Source organism: Colossoma macropomum, unplaced genomic scaffold, assembly GCF_904425465.1.
Source record: "Colossoma macropomum unplaced genomic scaffold, Colossoma_macropomum, whole genome shotgun sequence".
NCBI lineage: Eukaryota > Metazoa > Chordata > Actinopteri > Characiformes > Serrasalmidae > Colossoma > Colossoma macropomum.
Window position 1 is genome coordinate 86956 of NW_023495404.1, and position 17664 is coordinate 104619.

Genomic DNA, 17664 nt, shown 5'->3' on the forward strand with positions numbered 1-17664 from the left:
GGTTGAGAATATAGTTTTATGTAAAAATTTTCAAAACTCTGATGAATTTCCACAAGAGTATGCTCTATTTTTCCAGAATTCGGGTTCCTTATCATACAAATGCTGTTAACTGCTTGTTGTTTTCGTAATTTGTATGATAAAATTTTCATAGCTTTTCCACCTACTTCATAGTGCCGCTGCTTTAAGAACAACAGCTTTTTTTGTATTTCTTGTATATATATTGTATCTATCTCATTCCTTATTTTTTTATTTCATCTTTCACCTTATTATCTTTATTGTCAATATAGTCATTCTAGTTATATAGTTACTTGTCTAAACATTTTTATTCTTGTCAAGATACTTTTTAAATTAGTTGCCAAAAACCAAAATGTGTGAAGCCACAGAGAAAGAAACAGAGACCAAAACAACAACAACAGCACATGGCAAGTCACAAGAGGAAAGGAAAACAAAGGCAGACACAGACAGAGACAAAGAAAGACGAAGAAAACAAAGAAAGACAAGAGCAGTGCAAGACAGGATGTTACAACCACATTCACGCAAACACTGCCCTACACAGGTGGACATACAAAGGCTAACAGTATGCTGACTTTGCTCTGTTTGACTGAATGGTATTGTGATGTTTAAATGCTAATACAGGGATTTTTGTTTCTTTTAAATAGGCTGTATTGTCTAAACAAATAAATAAATAAATGAAGTAACACTGTTCTCAAATGTCATTAATATTTCTATGTACCTGACAGATCTACATAATCCTGTACATGAAAAACTGTGTATATGTAATACCTTTGTACAATATATATATAAATAAAAGGTATTTATTTGTGTTTACTTATACTTCAGAGTAAGTGTATTTATATACATATAGACATAATAATATTTACACATATATATTAACAGTCAACTTTCTGTGTGAAATCTGACCTTCTTCAGTAGCAGAAGGTTAGTTACTTTCAGTTTCGTTTCAGTGCGTCACCTGATCACATGCTGAAAATCGCCCTCTAGTGGTAAATAAGTGGAACATCCCGAGGTGCTCCATTAAGACTGTGTCTGCAGCCTGTACTTTAGTCTCTCTCTCTCTCTTCCTCCCTCTCTCTCTTCATCTCTTCCTAGCCTAAGCACATAAATAGTTTCCAAATATTTAGATGTCTCTCTCTCTCTCTCTCTCTCTCTCTCTCTCTCTCTCTCTCTCTCTCTCCACGTGTTTACAGTGCTCCTCTGCACAAAATATAGGGATAAAGGGATTTATGTGCTTTAACCCTCTGTTTGTGTCTCGTGACTGGTTTCCACATCAGCTCGTCTCACATTTCCCTTCAGTTTAATCCGCCACTGAGCTGAATTAAAGAATCCATACATACAGACACTCAAAATCTCCTGAGTCACACGAGCTTATTGTACATTACTAGATTTCATATTTAATGAACTCACTGTGTGAAATCCAGAGCGGTGAAACCTGTAAACAGCTCCTCTTCACTGAGGGCGTCAGCTTAAAGTTACTTTCAGTTCTGTTTCTATTCATCACCCGATCCCTTGATCAATATCGCCATCTAGTGGTTAGGTGGAAGAATCATCCTTCCCCCAGCAGACCTCAGTTTAAACATGAGACATGCTGTCTCCAATACGGCTTGTTGACAGGATTTTTTCTCTCTTATGAGAATCATTCATTCTCTCTTAATATTGTGTTTGATTTAGTTGTTTATTCACTGAAATATTTATTCTGCTTTTAGATCTGTGCTTATTTTGAGCTTTATGCTCTTGTGAAGCTACTGTATCGACTCAGAGATTAGACCAGTAACACATATTTAAGAACTACGCAAATGTGTCAGAAAAATATGATTAAAAGGAAAATTCATCATCATGGTGGTTCTCAATGGAGATTCTGTTAGATGAGATCACACCACACTCACTGTAGTTAGGAAAACTACACCCATATAAGGTGCAACTTTGCCACCTTTATTACTATTAATATGATTATTTAAATCATTTGAACACACTGCTACAACCCTTAAGTAATTTGCCTATCAATTATCCAGTATATACAGCAGTAATAAGCATTCCCTCTATATTCATTTAATACAACAGTACTTTTGGCGGCACCTTTGGTGTCTTCTTCTGGAACTGCTCTTGAGAATGTTTTCTGTTTACTGCCCCCCAACAGTGAAATTAAATATCCACCCACCCTAAAACCTCATTCACTGTAATGAACTTCACTTCCACAACCAGATATTTCGGCCATAATCTCAAAATACAGCACTGAGGAGAAAAACAAGGTGGATATGACTTTATAAAGTCTCTGGTAGAGCTAATAAACACGCCCCTCTAAAGCGCTGCAGGTCTGTCCCTCTGCTGGTCAAACCGTGCTACTGCACATCACCACGCCTTTTACAGTATTAGTGCTTTATCAGCTCAATGTTCCTCATCAACAGTAATAAAAAAACAGTAAACAGTAACTTATAACATTATACATTTAGACCTTCACTCAAACGCACAGCTATCAGCGTTAAATACAACTATATCTGTATTCACCGCTCAGTTTACAGTGTTTTTAGACCTTCACTCAAACAGACACTCGGCCCTCTGGTCGGAAGTTCGTCTCGTCGTCTCGTGTGTCAGTGATCGGTCACTGAGTATCTGCTGTAGAGTAAATTTAATGAGTTGAGCTGAAAGACCAGTTTAGTATCAGTGAAACACATAAAAATGTGTTTTTGTTTTAAATTACATGCAGAAATTCCTCATTTCTGTTAGTTAACTTACCGAGTGAATCCAAAGCGCTGATGTCTGAACTCTTCCCTCTGTTTGTAACGACGTCACATTAAAGTTGCTTCCGGTTTCTCTCTCACTGTCTCTCTCAAACAGTCTCTGTTCCTCTTCCTTTCTGAGATCAACAGCGACACAGTAGCGAGATCATTTTGCCACCTTTATTACTGTTAAAATAATTATTTAAATCATTTGAACACGCTGCTACAACCCTTAAATAATTTGCCTATTATCCAGTATATACAGCAGTAATAAGCATTCCCTCTATATTCATTTAATACAACAGTACTTTTGGCGGCACCTTTGGTGTCTCCTTCTGGAACTGCTCTTGAGAATGTTTTCTGTTTACTGCCCCCCAACAGTGAAATTAAATATCCGCCCACCCTAAAACCTCATTCACTGTAATGAACTTCACTTCCACAACCAGATATTTCAGCCATAATCTCAAAATACAGCGCTGAGGAGAAAAACAAGGTGGATATGACTTTATAAAGTGTCTGATAGAGCTAATAAACACGCCCCTCTAAAGCGCTGCAGGTCTGTCCCTCTGCTGGTCAAACCGCGCTACTGCACATCACCACGCCTTTTACAGTATTAGTGCTTTATCAGCTCAATGTTCCTCATAAACAGTAATGCGCTCTGAATTCAGACAAAACGCACAGCTATCAGTGTTAAATACGACTATATCTGTATTCACCGCTCAGTTTACAGTGTTTTTAGACCTTCACCCAAACACACTCGGCCCTCTGGTCGGAAGTTCGTCTCGTGTGTCAGTGATCGGTCACTGAGTATCTGCTGTAGAGTAAATTTAATGAGTTGAGCTGAAAGACCAGTTTAGTGTCTGTGAAACTCATAAAATCGTGCTCTTGTTTTAAACCACATGCAGAAATTCCTCATTTGTGTTAGTTAACTTACCGAGTGAATCCAAAGCGCTGATGTCTGAACTCTTCCCTCTGTTTGTAATGGCGTCAGATTAAAGTTGCTTTCGGTTTCTCTCTCACTGCCTCACCCCTCCCCCCCTTCACCAGTCTCTGCTTCACTTCCTTTCCGAGAAGATCAACAGCGATACAGTAGCGAGTTGGGATCACTGTCCATCACTAAAGACATGTATTACCATGTATGAAATGAAAGTAACATTACATTAGAAGCAGTTTGTTTGTTTACTATAGTGAAAAGCCCATAACAGTAAAGTATCAACATTTTTAAATAACAGTCATTTAAGTTCATCTAAAAGGGGCTCCCACCTTCTTGCCAGACCCCCAGAATGTTATACCATCTGGTCAGTGCCTCCAGGCTGGTGATGAAACATCTACATGCTTAAGTTTAATTTATACATTATCTAAATGTATGAATAAAACGTAAATTATATAAAGTATGAATTATATAAATGATGCTGTAACAGACCTAATATTAACTGGAAAACACATTACTTTTGTGTGATGTTTATTTTAAGTATGTACGCAACTTTCACTATGTAAAATAACTATAAATATCTCATCCCCCACTTTAAACGCCTTTGATCTAAGACAGTTAATTGACAGACCTTTCCAGTGTGAGTCTTGATGAGGACAAACTGTGTTTGTGTTTTTCCAGTGGAGAGTCTGCAGATGTTGAGGCTTCCAGACTAAAGCAAGCAGCCAGGATTTAGAGAGGAGGGTCAGACAGTTCAAATGCCATCAACCCTGAAAGTTCTTTGTTAGACCAAACAGGCACTGAACCAACAACTGGTGCTGTAAATACACAGCATGTTTCCACTAAACAAGGCCAAATACAGAAAAGCCTTGTCCAGCTTTCAGTAATTAGCCAGTGAGCGATCAGTTGTGTTGTGAAATGAATTTTATTCATTTCAAGTATAAATCAGCTTTCCCACAGTTCTTTAGGCAAAGTTTTCCAGGAAAAATTGTATAAACTAAGTTCATTTAAAACTGTTGCACTATAACTGCAGATTCTTGGTTCACAGTGAGGAGTGAGGAGAACTTGGCCGGCATCTTGGAAAAATGTGAAAACCTACTGATGCTAGCTGGATGTCTGAGAAACATCACACTTGACAACAAAAAGGAAGTTGTACAAGACGTCATGGTAACACTTTATTTGGATGGTCCACTGTAGATGCTTTGCAGATGCTCAGTCTGTCTTTAACTAACATTTAACTAATTATCTACGAAATGTAACTGAACTTGAAGTTGTGTGTGAAAGGTTCTATGAGATCTAACCATAACCCTAAACCTGACCCTAACCCTAACCACAAAGCAAAGCCTACACCTACTCCTAGACCCAACGCTAACCTTAATTTTGTTGATAGTCAACCAATATCATCAGAAAGTTTGGTAGATCATCTATAGGGGACCATCCAAATAAAGTGTGACCGACATCATCAACTGGTATGTCCTTCAGAGAACAAGGACACAGTTTGAAAAGTAGGATATATTATTGTTGTCCAAAAATTCAGTTTATAATGTGTGTGTATTTTTTAATGTGTAATTTTTAAAACAATGGAATATGTTGTCCGTTCAGGTTCAAAGATGGACTTCATTTCTTTAGCCTTCTGGATGCAGTACAGTCACATCAAAGCAGCTTCAAGCCAGTATTTACAAAGAGTGACCAGGAGCCGACAGCTGAGACTGTTGAACAGCTGTTCAAAGAGGAACCTCTTTCTCAGCCTGGGAGCAACAGATATGAAAATGAAGCTATAAGCCACTGGAAAGATGATCTCTTAGATGCTGAGAACATGTGATTTAAGTATACATTCTTTCAGACAGCTGCCAGTTTGTTTAATCTACTTTTCTAGAGCAGAAACACTTCAAATCTAAAGGTTTTATAAAACTTAGTGAGAAATGGTTTATGACTAATAACTGCACTTTAAACCTCCATATGCCTAATTTACTAAACATGAATGTGTCCTTTTTTTGTAAAAAGCAGTAAACTGCTGTAATGTGACTGTTTTTCAGTGTCTTCAAAGGTGTTTCATTTGAAGACATCCTCATCTTTGCCACAGGGAGTGACAATGTGCCGGCACCTGGCTTTGATCCCCTCCCACAGTGAAATTTCTCCATGATTTGTCGAAATTCCCTTAAGCTAAAACATGTTCTAATATCCTTAAAATTCCATGCAGGGACTCTTATGATGATTTCAAAGATGAGATGTATTTTGGCATTAAAATTCACCATGATTTGGAATGGCTTAATTTGGATCTTTCAAATTACAGTGATCTCACAGTCATTTAATGTAATATAATGACAGCCAGTCATTTCATAGTTTTTATTACTTGAATTCACGTTCAAGTTCAGCAAGTCTTTTTTCTCCAATGAATACACTTGAAACTAAAACTGGGCTATACAGTCTCTTCTTACAGAAGCTCAGTCTGTATGAATTGTAGTATTTGTTTGCAAACTATGAACAGGACTGTGCCTTTAAGCCGCAGTGTCTGTGAACATACTTATTGATTTTAGGTTTATTGTACTGTTCTCACTAACCTCATTATAGTAATTCAAATAAAATGTTACTATATACATGCTTGCATGTAGAATATGAAGCCAGCTTCTTTTTCTTAATTCATACAACTTAAGTGCAAATGTTATTCAGACCTCACGCAGCTTCAAGAAAAATGTCAAGTCCAAAACATGTGCTTTCCCTTAATGGGTTAATTGTCTGTCTGAGAGCTTCATTATAGTGTTGTGAAGAGTTAGTGGAGCTTCAGGAACTTCCACAGTCAAATCCAGGTCACAGTATGGAACAGGTTCTTCTCAACAAACCCCATATTCTTGTATCCACAATTGCTGCGGGGACCTTATTCGCTCAGTTGAAAGGGGATGACTGTCCCATCCTCTGCCAAACATCTGCAGGTGCTGACTGAGTCGTGGAATCATAACATAATGTAAGCAGATAAGGTGATGTTCGTTGTCAGGATCCAAAGCATGCACTTCTTGCAGATACTGGAATGCTGCAAAATAATTATGTGAGACTGTGCACCAAAGGTGGAGCCAAAGGCGTTCTATCTGTTGATTATGTACGCGTCTGCCTGCAATATGGCTGCCTCTGTCTGTAAAATAAATAAATAAGAAATTATACAGAAATGCTAGCTGCAAAAATTGCAATTCTTAATGTTTTTCACTTGATAGGTTAGTTGAGTTGGACAGCAGGTGTCCAACAGGACTGGATCTAAGAAACTACATGCTGTAATATAAAAAGGAGACAAAAGGATTTTGCAAAATGGTCATGCTGAAGATTAACAATAAACACTGACCTCACTCCCACACTGTGAAGAAAACCAGATACATTTTTATAGCCTGAATCTGGAAATTCTGTGATAAAGTTTGTTATGTGTTTTTGCAGTTCATCCTCAGATATTGTGCTGTAATGGCATCAGATTGTAAGTCCATATTCTGCCATTCTTCTATGGGCAGTTCTTGCACTTTCACTGAATGTCTGTGGAACAGTGAATTCATAATGAGAGAAAACTGCTCTTGGGTTATGTTAATTTTAGGGTGAGCTCTGCTATCACTGCAGACATCACCCACCTCAAATCCATTAAAACTACTTTTGGGTTGAGTATCCAACAGCTGCAGTGCCCTGGCCAAGTTCTCCAAAACTGTATCTGCTTCATGTGGCTAGACTGTTAAGCATCTGCTCATTTCTAAAGTGAGCACTTGAGAATCAGTAACAGACGAGGCTAATCAGCTGGCTATATAAAAATTCACAATTTAAAATGAACATCTCTGTGTAATTTGCTGTGATAAGTAATTTCCCCACACTGACTGGCACTGTACACTGCATATCACTGTTGTCAGAACAAAACCTTGTATCTCCAAAATGATAACTTTACAGGATAATTAAAAAACCTACTTTACTTTTAATGCAAGTCAATGGAACCAGACTTCAGAAGTCATTTTGGGTCATTTCTTTTGGTCCATTCTTCATGAAATTTACACGCAATGTAAAGAGCAGCAGACGTTTTCAAATTATGTAAAAACTGAAAAACAAAAATGGAGATACGAGGTTTTCTTCCAACAGCAGTGATATGCAAGTGAAACCTAATTTCTGCCACTGGAAAACATTCAAAGGAGGAATTCTTAGGTCAGTATCAGCAGTTTCTAGTTTCCCCAAAAGTTGAAGTGCTACACCTACCAAATAGTTACATTTTTGAATATTCTATGGAATATTATTTTGAATATTCAACTATTCAGTGAGAATAAGAAAAACTCAATGATTTTTACCATCATTGTTGTTTATTGTTAATTATATTTGAATATAATCACTGGAATCTATTAATGTATTGTCTTTATATTTATGTGAACTGTTCAGGGTGTTTCCTACCTTCCGCCCAGTGATCACTAGGATAGGCTCCAGCACCCTCCCTGACCCAGAAGGATAAGTGGTATAGGTCGTGTGTGTGTGTGTGTGTGCGTATTTATGGGTGTGAGGTAATGGAAAAACATCACTTATCACTGTTAAAGCAAGTAGCACAAAATGCAATCAAACTAAAATAAAAACTGAAAACATTTTAAGCCACTCAAAAATGCATTATAGCCGAGTATATGCTAAACTCGTGAGTTTGACTGACATCATGGATTTTTTATGTTTTTATTTCGCAAAAAATAACAACGTAAATATGTCTGCACAACACAAACTGAAATAGTCATAAAAATAGAAACAATTATATGAACACAATAAAGTAATAAACAAAACCAAAATAATGAACAAAAAGGAGAAATCATAAAAAATGAATAATGGGTGAGGTCTGATCTTTTTTTTTTACTACTAAACATTTGAGGTGGACAGAATGCTTCTTTTGAAATGTGTAGAAAGACTTTATTTTACATTTCTACACGTTTCTGTGTAAATGTCTCTCCAGACAGAAACAATGAACAGACACGGAGTCAAAGGGTCGAAGAGTCGACTCCAAGAATTTCGATTCCCTGAGTCACTGGTCAATTCCCACTCCCAGACTTGCTTCTTTTGGAATGAACTCCCCATCACTACTTCCGCCTCGTGTGATTCATCCCCATAGCAATGGACTGAAGAAAGCGTGGTAACAGCAGAGTAAAGAAAGGCGACTTAAAGAAAAGCAGCTCCACATTTTCTCTGAGGTGAAGTTTAATTTATTAAACTGATGATTAATTTAGTGAAAGTCTGTTAATGTTGAGATGAACTAAACTTGTTAACTGAACTGAACTCATTAGCTCAGAGTTTAAACTCTCATTAAAACTCTGTACCGGTGTTCGGTGTGAGACGCTGAACTAACTATGCTAACTAATAACGGCCGAGAGGTTAAACTCTCATTAAAACTCTGTACCGGTGTTCAGTGTGAGACGCTGAGCTAACTATGCTAACTATGCTAACTAATAACGGCCGAAAGGTTAAACTCTCATTAAAACTCTGTACCGGTGTTCGGTGTGAGATGCTGAACTAACTATGCTAACTAATAACGGCCGAGAGGTTAAACTCTCATTAAAACTCTGTACCGGTGTTCAGTGTGAGACGCTGAGCTAACTATGCTAACTAATAACGGCCGAGCGGTTAAACTCTCATTAAAACTCTGTACTGGTGTTCGGTGTGAGACGCTGAACTGACTATGCTAACTAATAACGGCCGAGCGGTTAAACTCTCATTAAAACTCTGTACCGGTGTTCGGTGTGAGACGCTGAGCTAACTATGCTAACTATGCTAACTAATAACGGCCGAGAGGTTAAACTCTCATTAAAACTCTGTACCGGTGTTCGGTGTGAGACGCTGAGCTAACTATGCTAACTATGCTAGCTAATAACGGCCGAGAGGTTAAACTCTCATTAAAACTCTGTACCGGTGTTCGGTGTGAGACGCTGAGCTAACTATGCTAACTAATAACGGCCGAGAGGTTAAACTCTCATTAAAACTCTGTACCGGTGTTCGGTGTGAGACGCTGAGCTAACTATGCTAACTATGCTAACTAATAACAGCTGAGAGGTTAAACTCTCATTAAAGCTCTGTACCGGTGTTCGTTGTGAGACGCTGAGCTAACTATGCTAACTATGCTAACTAATAACGGCCGAGAGGTTAAACTCTCATTAAAACTCTGTACCGGTGTTCGGTGTGAGACGCTGAGCTAACTATGCTAACTATGCTAACTAATAATGGCCGAGAGGTTAAACTCTCATTAAAACTCTGTACCGGTGTTCGGTGTGAGATACTGAGCTAACTATGCTAACTAATAACGGCTGTAATATTCAGAGTTAGACAAGTGGATCACTAACAGGCTAATCCAGTAATATACCGAGTTAAAGAAGCTGACTGCTAACATGTTACAGGGCTAATCCATGAATGAGCAAACGTGCCAATGGGCTAATCCAGCAATATTCAGAGTTAGACAGGCTCAGCGCTGATGGGCTAACGAGGTAATCCAGTAATATTTAGAGTCATACAGACAGACCACTAATGGGCTAATACAGTAATATTAGGAGTTAGACAGTCAGACTGTTAACAGGCTAACAGGCTATTCTAGTAATGTCCAGTTAGACTGGCAGACCGCTAACGGGCTAATAGGCATTTTTCACGCACGGAGGAGGGGTCAAGTTCCAGGGGGCGGTCATGTGTATACTTATTTCGCTGTTTCCCCGCCGCTCCGCTACGAATATGGCTGCATTTTATTATTCATCATCTTTGGCTGCCACGCTTTAGGCAGGACGATGTGGTCAGAATTGTGGAAGAGCTGTCGAGCACCAAACCTGCAAAACTTGATAAGGGATATAAATTCTTTTTTGAGCAGTTCATTTTTGATTATGAAGGTAAATTGTTAGCTGGTTCCCAATGTTGTAGTTAGCTGGCTAACGCTAGCTACCTTACTTACTGTCACAGACAGGATGAGTAATGTTAGCTTCAGCATTCCTCAGATTTAGAGATCTTCAAATATGTGTCTGTTTAAGGAGTAAATAAACTGTGTCTAAAGTGAATTACTGTGTTAAATTATATCCTTCTCAGTGTCCAGTGCTGCAGATAGGGAGAACCGTGTAAGGGCTCAGTGTTACCGGTCCTTAAACAAAAGCGAGGAGCCACATAGACTAGAGGTCCAAAAGACTTCAAAGAAGGTTGAAGGAGTTGAACCAGTTCATTGTTATAACATTGCAGTTCACAAACCCATTTTAATTCACTCAAATAGATTTACTGTTTTATAAGCTAATTCACCATTAGGTTTATATGTATCACATATAGCCACACATCTGTCCAGTAACCACCTGCGATCACCTGGCTCACAGAAGTTCTTTGAAGCCGGTCTTGAGGGTCTCGTACACGAGTCATGATTTCGGTCCATAACAAAAAATCCATGCAGACATGGGGAGAACATGAAAACTCAACACACATGACTGTTCAAATGTAGCACAAAGCTAAGTGAAAAGAAATAACAGTGTAGAAATTAAAATGGGAGCTGACTACAGTGGCTGTTCTGTTTGTTTTCATTATCTTTTTGTTCAGTTTATTCATAAACATACTATTCTTCACCTTCTTTTACTCTAAAGAAAAGGTAAGTTTTATGAAAGGTGAAGGATGAGGTTTCTTGAGTTTATGATATTCAAACCCCAAATGCTCAGGTACTTCTCTAGATAAAGCTCCTCTTGGTCTTTCACCACTTACCATTTAACTCACTCTATTTTCTTCAAATAACAGAGTACCTGTGCTAGCAGATCATACACCTCTACAGCATGGAGCCCAATCCCGGTCCAGGAGATATACAATTTTGGAAAGCTCAGATCTCACATACCTAACTAATATTCAGAAGCTCCTGATGACCTTCACTACCCGGATCAGGTATGTTAGAGTTGAAACTAAACCCTGCTGGACCAAGACTGGGCACCCCTGCTCTGTAGAGTCCCACTGTTTGTTAGAGTTCTAGAGCAGTAGTTTCCAGCTCCGGTCCTGGGGGGACACTAAAGTGGGCCTCGAGGACCAGGGTTGAGAAACACAGCTCTAAAAGGCAGACAGGGTTGAGAAACACAGCTCTAAAAGGCAGTCAGGGCTGAGAAACACAGCTCTAAAAGGCAGTCAGGGCCCCACAGTGTTTACCCTTCTAGAACCTTTACACCACAGTCTTTGCACCACAGTTACAAATATCCCTGGTTACTGAAAACAGGACGCACCTCAAATGGTACACGTGCACATGTGCATCTGGTAAAGGCCTGTGTAACCACACGGTGGCACTGCTGTACCAGACTGCCCACTATAGAACAATGGGAATCAAGGTCATTCCCATCCCTGTTGCTGCACAAGCAAGCCTCAAACATGGCACAGACCTCGGTAAATAATAGCCTATTACTGGCAGTTATTCATGCATTAACATGTTTACAGTCACTGCATGTCATTAAATAAATACTTAATCGAAATATTGTTTTATTAGGGTTTTCAGGCTGAACCTGTTGATCAGCTCTGTGTGAGAAAAACATCTGGCAGCAGTGGAATAAAGTCAATGCTTTACAAAGAAAGACTTCTGGAGTTTATTGATTTAAGAGTTAATGAGAGTCTAATAAGTTTAAGTTTTTTAATAATACTGTAAATGTTTTCACTTAACCGCTCCAATTGTGAAATACTACAGGTCACAATGATTAAAGGAATTAGACCTTAATACAACCCCAACATATTTACCTTACAACAGTGTTACCACTAAAGAACATGTACACAATTGTTTATGTTACTCTAGATAAACAGTAGAACATCTGACAGGCCAGTTTGTAACTTATTAAATGGGCTCTCTCTGTTTTAGGACCACTTCCTGATGAGCCTCTGAAACAGTCATCCGTGATTTACGTCCACAACCACTCATCTGTCGAGCCCTTTCAGGACTGACACACCCGACTCTGGTAGACTCAAAATTTGGACCAGTGCCACGTGGATGTGTTTTGTCCTATCAGTGTCCACCAGATAAAACGTTTGACATCAGCACACAACATTCACCACTTCTATCACCTACAGAGTCTTCAGGTGACCAGGGAGCTGTCCATTTGAATTGAAAATGAAACAAGGGAGCAGAGCAAATGCAAATTGTGGAATCAAATGTGCTTCCCACGTCTCACAGCCAGTCGACTCCATGAAGCAGCGCATGTCCGGGAGATTCGACTGCTCAGGCTTTGTCTTTGCGCATATTAAAGGGAGTTTGCCAGACAGAAGCCATGAAGCATGGGCTTGCACTGGAGCCTGAGGTCCTCACAAAGTATGCAGAAGTATGCAAAGTTTCAAGTCAACGTCCTGCCCTGTGGTTTGGTGGTCCATCTTGATGCTCCCCACCTTGGAGCTCGTCCTGATGGCGAAGTGGTTGACCCCACAGAAGATCCACCATTTGGAACAGTGGAAGTGTCCCAGTGTTGAATCCATCGCCCATGTTCCTCACGTCTGACTTGCCAGTGGAAAAGCACACCTGAAAAGGTCACTCAAATACTGCACACAGGTTCAAGGTCAGTTAGCCATTACTGGCCTGGCTTGGTGTGACTTCATCACTGACACCAAGAGTGATTTCACTGTGGAGAGAATCTGGAGGGATGAGACATTTATAGTCATGCTGAAAGAAAACCTTGATCTGTTCTACTTCAGTGTCTACATCGACTCCTACCTGTCCAAACACTAATTTTATGTTCTCTGCATCAAAGTTCATTCATAAGACTTTTTTTAAGAAAATTTACATTTTTCTCTGAACATTCATACAGTCTGTTACTCATTGTTACCTGTTATGAGTTAATCCATTACTTCTTATATCTGCCTATAAAAATGCAAACATTCAGGAAATGAAGGATTTCAAAATATTGCGTTGAAGCCAAATTAATAATTCTATCTTACTTAATGTTTAATTAAAAATATAAATAAAAATATACCACACTTACTTTGTTGACTGCTGCTTGTTGTTTGCTGCTAACAAACAGAGATGCTTACCTGAGATGGAAGGGAAAACTATTTAGTGTCTCTCACAGTTCCTTTCTATTTCAGCCATAAAACATGTTACCGTGAGAACTGGGTTTGCCTTGGACAGACTGCACATTCATATCCAGACAAGTTCAAGTGCTCTTTATTTTATAAAGTTCAAACACTCAACTTGTAGAAAGTTTTTACAATCCTGATAGTATTTAAAACAGTTTCTGCTACAGTGACTGTAGTGGCTCTCCTGCAGTCCCTCTTGCCAACTGACCAACACTCAGTGTGTCACGTTTACTCACCTGGAAGCCGCAAGACGGCACAGACGTCCGTTACAGGAACAGTGTAGTCAGTATTTACATGACCATTTCCTCATCTTTACAGGTAAGTAACTTTGTTCATTTCTTCTTACAGGTTTTTGCTACTGTTACTCCTCTCCCAGGATCACAACGGCACCAACCGGCCCCTAGAGGAGACACAGACTGCTGCAGAGCCAATTCTACAGAACTAGAGTATCAACATTTTAGTCCTTTTAACTGTCTCTCTGTTATTCAGGTGTAACGCTCTAAAACAGTCTTGGTGATGTTCCAGGTCTCACTGCATCGTCACACAGTCCTCCAGTGTGTTTTAATTTGAAGACTTACAAGCTGACAACAAGGAGCAGCGCTGCCAGCTGACTCAGTGTGGTTCCAGTTCCACGGGTCCTTGGTAGCTCACCAGGAGACAGCAGTTCACCTATATCTGATTTATGCTGCCAGCTAGTTTAAGAGGAATTACAGAGTCAAAGATGTGAAACTCCTTTACTCTTCGAATAACTCGTTCCACAATAATCCTCACTCGGGCGATGGCTTGTGTTCGCTCCGTCCCCTCTTTAGTAAACTGAGCTTTGTGTTTGAAAAGGTGGAATAATGAGTTTTACCCCACAACAAATTTTCAATATGAAAACCCTTGTCTGCCATGACCTCATCCCCACGCTCCAGAAGATCCCTGATACCAGACAACCTTGTGATCTCCTAGTCTAAGATTGAACAGCTTGGAGACAAAGGTAACGACCCCACTTGGAGGAACCCCAGTGAGACCCTTGAATGCTGTGTGGGATTTGTACATTGAAAAAGTTTCAGCGTTTGGTGACTCAACTCTGGGGGAAGGTTCTGTCTCACTTGTTCCCATGTCATCCATATCGGTATTGAACCAAGGACTGCATACAAGTAGTTGGCCCATGTGATGATGATGATGATGGTGATGAAGATCCTGCTGACACGCTCCTTTAAACCAGCTGCAGTGCGCACGGAATACATGAACTCATCTATGAGCTGCAGCTTACGGGATGGACTTGGTGTTGCCTGTCCAGCAGTCTCTGTTCCCATTTTCTGTGCTTTGCTCCAGTAGACGAGTCTGCTATTGAGCCACCTCAATAGATCTCCAAAAACCAGTGAAATAGGAGAACAGAATGGAATAGAATAGAAAGTAGATTGATCAGCAGGACTGTGTGGTCAGTAGTTTGATCAGCAGGACTGTGTGGTCAGTAGTTTGATTTGCAGTGCTGTGTGGTCAGTAGATTGATCAGCAGTGCTGTTTGGTCAGTAGATGGATCAGCAGAGCTGTATGGTCAGTAGTTTAAGTGCTGTGTGGTCAGTAGTTTGATCCATGTCCAGGCCCGCTTGAAGAGATGGGCTCGGGCACAGTACACATCTAGTGTGATCTAGTGTAACCATGAGCATATCTGGGTCTGATTCTCAGCTTATTGAAGAGTAAAGCTGCAATTTCCCCCTCAATATCAGCTGCTTCAGTAAAAACCTTCTAGGCATCAAAATTAACAGAGAATCGCTGCACTGCATCATCGATAAGCCTGTAAGGCAGGTAAGAGGGCCGTGTGTCAGCACCCAAAACAACCCTGCTTTTCTTCAACACACACACTCACATCGTGATGACGTCAGTTTGCTCACAGCTGGACCGTTAAGAGCAATGTGAGCGCAGGCCGGCGAGGGAGTGGGGAGGGGGGACAGTCGTACTCGGGCCCAGTACAAGGCAGCTAGGCATAGTGTGAGTACACATTAAATCATAATGAACTGCCCTAATAATTAGTTTTCTCTTACCTACTAAGTCCTTCTCGGTAGTTAATAGTAGTGACTTAGGTGTCAATACAGCACTATCAGTTCTAGAGCTCTTACATTTTCACTGTCATGAAAGGCTAAAAATGGAGTAGTAAAACAGGATTTTTGATGAGTAACTTAGCAACTCTAACAACTCAAACAACTCTAATATCATTATTATTTAAGACCTACAGCATGACAGAACTCTAGAGGGCAGTATAAAACCTGTGTTTTACATTTTGGTCAGAGGTTCTGGTCTGTTTTGATGTGCAACTTCTTCAAAAAAGACAAGTAAAAACGAAATACAGGAAAACTGGTGTGGAAATCTGGAATTTTATATCTTAAAAACATTGACAGATCTTCAGTCAAAGTCAGACAGTGGAGTTTGGGTTGTTCAGAGATGAAAATATAATACTTTCTGTTTTCCCACAGCATCTACAGTTCAACTCCAGGGCACCTCCTGATCGTATTTAGGGGGCGTAATCAATAATCTAGATTTTTCAACAAAAAGATTTTGTGAATTCATTTTTGAATATGGATCTATTTACACGAAGGACCAGTTTCTCACACATGGATTAAGCCTAGTCTTAGACTGAAGTGCCAATGATGAACCATTGAAAAAATTCTTTTTAGTCCTGGTTTAGGCCTAATCTGGGTCTCTGAGCCGGGTCTGTAATGTGCTAATCCTGGTTTTGATATGTTTGTGTTTTTTTCTGTAAAGCTTGTATGAGAATGTCGCCCCCCTCTGGCACAAATGAAAACTGTTTTAGATTTACTGAATGTTCCTGTAAAACAGCCACAGCTTTCAATAATGAAAATATCGATATTTTCATATGATGAAAAATACTGCAAATATTGACTGAGGCTGCTCAAAACCCAGACCCTCTGTTAAATTCACAACACTGATTTCAGCACAGCAAGTAAAACACTCAGAGAAGCTGAAACCAGAGACAGTTAAAATGCTCATGTTTCTGATCAGAGACTTATAGACTAACTTTGTCTTTGGTATTGATTAGTATTTACTGTAAGGTTTAATATGTCACACTTTTGCAGCCTACGAATCATATTTTGTTAAAATAATACAGTGGCTAAATTTTGTCATGTTAAGTTGGCCTATTGGGTATTAAGTATGGAGGCACATCAGTAACAACATTAAAATGAAAATATAAGATACGTGTTTGTGCATGTTTGCGCTTACATTTCTCACTTATATGCAAAGTTGGGCTCAAATTAGAATTCAGTTCAGTCCGGCCATTTTAATTCACCATTTGTTACACTAATATTGACATTTCGGTACCACTTTAAAATAAGACTACCTTTATAAAGGGTTTATAAATGGTTTAAAAATGGGTTTATTAATGGTTATGAATTAGGTTATAAACACCTTAAAAACCATTAGTAAGCAGTTATAAGACATAAGTAGAAAGGGCAACAGCGGCCTGTTGTTTGCCAAATAGTGAGCCCACATCCATTTTTACTGTTAAACTTCAGATCTTGTCGGATTCTAATCTTACTTTGTCTTCTCCATCAGTCAGCATTTGACCTGTCAGCTTCATCACATATTTGTTGATAAGTTTAACCATTTAAACACCAATCGATATTAATAATGATGAGACATACATTAACACCTGAAATGACTAAATTCATATTCATAAGGCACTATTCTGTAACTTGACATTTTTAGCATACTATCTGACATCTTCCTCATGATTGTCATAAGTATTGATATAATGCTGCCAGATGCTAATGTACACCAGGCGTGAATGCCCTATTGTGATCACTGGGGTTGAGTGGCATCTTCTTTAGAACAGCATTCCAGGTGTAACATTCTGTGACCTGTTTAAAAGATCCCAAGTTATTACTTACTCTGCTCCAAGACCATCCTGTAGTTTCCAATGTTGCAGTTGTTGATTCACAGATTTCAGGCTTTCGTGTTTGGTTTGATGTTTCT

At 39.3% G+C, this 17664-nt stretch overlaps 1 protein-coding gene across 6 annotated transcripts in view; it reads right to left on the bottom strand.

The window, feature by feature from the left end:
* Nucleotides 1-3769, bottom strand: part of LOC118802060 (ribonuclease inhibitor-like) — an 86995-nt gene extending 83226 nt beyond the window's left edge. The window contains exons 1-2 of one of the 6 annotated variants that reach the window (XM_036562519.1): nt 2752-2798; nt 2549-2631 (exon numbers count right to left, since the gene is read on the bottom strand). The gene's annotated coding sequence lies outside the window, so the exon portion shown is untranslated. The other 5 variants (XM_036562517.1, XM_036562518.1, XM_036562515.1 and 2 more) reach the window with 5 other exon arrangements.
* Between the last annotated feature and the right edge of the window lie 13895 nt (nt 3770-17664).